The following is a 2,504-nucleotide window of genomic DNA, read 5'->3' as shown; positions in this document are numbered from 1 at the left end:
CACCACTGCACCTTCCCGGCACCGTATTTCAAATGCTTTGAAGACCTTTTGAAATGTTAGCCTCCGGTGGTCCGGGAAGCACAGCCACGCTAGTGGTCACGTTTTGAGCAGGTGTTTTTCTTTTTCTCTTTGGACAGGGTGATTTGCAAAGTCACTCCCAGTGGGGCTTCAGGGGTGGTCCCACCTCCAATTCTACCTCCTGCGACTCCATCCTGCCTCCAGAGAGGGAGAGGCCCCCCCAGCCCTACTCCTTGGCAGACACACTTTAATTTTTTTAAATTATTTTTTATTGAATCACTGTGAAATACAGTTACAAAGTTTTCATATTTGATCCACCACCAAACCCCCGCATACCCCCTCCCACTCCCCCTCTGCCTGTGTGGCAGACATTTTTCACTTTACTCTTTCCTTACTTTGATTACATTCAATTTTCGACAGGAATCTCACTATGATTATTTAGAGGTTTTCCTCCAACAGTCAGACATGCTGGATGGCATCAATAGATTGTATGTTTTCAATTTTCAGAAAAGGAGCTGTCCCAGTCCCGCATCCCAGAGCCGTGTTAGTTGGTGCTCAGTGTCGCCGGGGCTCCATCTGGCGAAGGCGTGCTGGCTGTACCTCCTCCGTCTGGCTCCCCGGTGTTGCTGGCCCGGTCTGGGGTCCGGAGCATTCTCTGGCCTGCGAGACACACTTTAATTTAATGACTGTAGTGTGGGGCACGTGTTTTCAGTGGTGTCGGGTCCAGTGGCCAAGAAATAAGGAGAAGGTTCCATCTGCGGCCGGCGGCTGGAGCTGGGCGTTGCAGCTGGGTGGCAGGCAGAAGGGGGAGGCAGGCAGGCGCGCCCACTGATCCCGCGTGCGGAATAGCCTGGCGAGGGCGTGCAGGTGTGAGACGGGCAGGAGACGGCGGCAGCACGGGAGCAGGACAAGTGCTAGGGGACCGAGGGGGGCGGGGGGACGAGTCACGGGGCACGGCCAGGACCGGGGCTGTCGTGGGTTAGCGGGGGGGGGCGGATTCTGTCCATCTCTACGGGCCTTTTCATCTCGGAGGCCAGCGTGTGAGGCCACAGCTGACACGAAACAGCTGCCGGGGTCTTGGTCAGGCTGGGCAGTGAGAGGGAGTCGGGGCAGGTGAAGTTTGGGTTCCAGGGGAGGGGGCTTGGCTTCTGGGTGAGCTCCGGGTGCTGCCACCATCCAGACGCCTCACAACACAGTAGTGAAGCCAAATCAAACATCCACGGGGGGCCGGGCGATGGCGCAGTGGGGAGGGCGTTTGCCTTGCACACGGCCAACCCGGGTTCGATTCCCAGCACCCCATATGGTCCCCTGGGCACTGCCAGGAGTGATTCCTGAGTGCAGAGCCAGGTATAGCCCCTATGCATCGCTGGGGGTGACCCAAAAAGGAAAAAGAATATCCAACAGGGCTGGAGAGATAAGGCAGGCTAAGGGTTCACCCAACAGGGCGGAGAGGGCAGCGGGCTGAGGGTTGCTCTGCGTGCAGAGACCCAGCTTCAGCCCTGCCACCGCCTGGCCCCCAGCCCCTCCCCAGTCCTACCAGCAGTGATGCACCAAGTCAGCAAGTAGCCCCAGAGTGCTGCCCTAGGTGCTTCCCCCACAAAAACAAAGCAAAAGCCAAGCCATCTCTCTACTCTGACACTTTGAGCTGACGTTTCTGTCTGGCTGGGACATGCTCCCGGTTTAACTGTTCGCATGTGTCCATCTCCCGTCCCAGCACCAGCTGTTGAAGAGGCGTTCCTTGTTCTGCTTTTGTACCCAGCTCTCTGCCATAGTCTAACTGCCCGTTATCTCAGTTATTTTTTAGTAGAAGCTTTTTGTTAATAGCGATAGCACAGTGGTTGGGCTTTCACCTTTCACGCGGCCGACCCGAGTTCGATTCCTCCGCCCCTCTCGGAGAGCCCGGCAAGCTACCGAGAGTATCGAGCCCACGCGGCAGAGCCTGGCAAGCTACCCGTGCGTATTGGATATGCCAAAAACAGTAACAATAAGTCTCTCAATCAGAGACGTTACTGGCGCCCGCTCGAACAAATTGATGAGCAACGGGATGACAGTGACAGTGACATTGAATCACCATGAGATACACAGTTACAAAACTGTTCACGATCAATCAGTTTTCTGTCCTCCAATGGTTCAACCCCCATCTCTCAAAAGCACACATTTCCCACCACCAGTGTCCCCAGCTTCCCGCCCCCCACCCCTACACCCCTGCCCCAACTCCCTGCCTCTATGGCAGGCACTTTTCTTCTTTCTCTCTCTCACCCGCTCGTTCCTTTCGGGCACTCTGGTTTGCAGTGCAGACACTGAGAGGCCATCATGTCTGTCCCTTTACCTACCTTCAGCTTGAGGTTTCCATCAGAGGGATCATTCCCAACTATCATGGCGGCCCCGTCTCTAGCCCAGCTGCCTTCTCCCTTTACACATGAGGGAGACTTCAAGTGTTTCTACTGTCCTAGCGTGTTAGTCTCATACTGTTTCTTTATACCCTA

The sequence above is a fragment of the Sorex araneus genome, chromosome X (genome assembly GCF_027595985.1).
Source record: "Sorex araneus isolate mSorAra2 chromosome X, mSorAra2.pri, whole genome shotgun sequence".
NCBI lineage: Eukaryota > Metazoa > Chordata > Mammalia > Eulipotyphla > Soricidae > Sorex > Sorex araneus.
Note: the sequence above shows the minus strand (reverse complement) of the source record.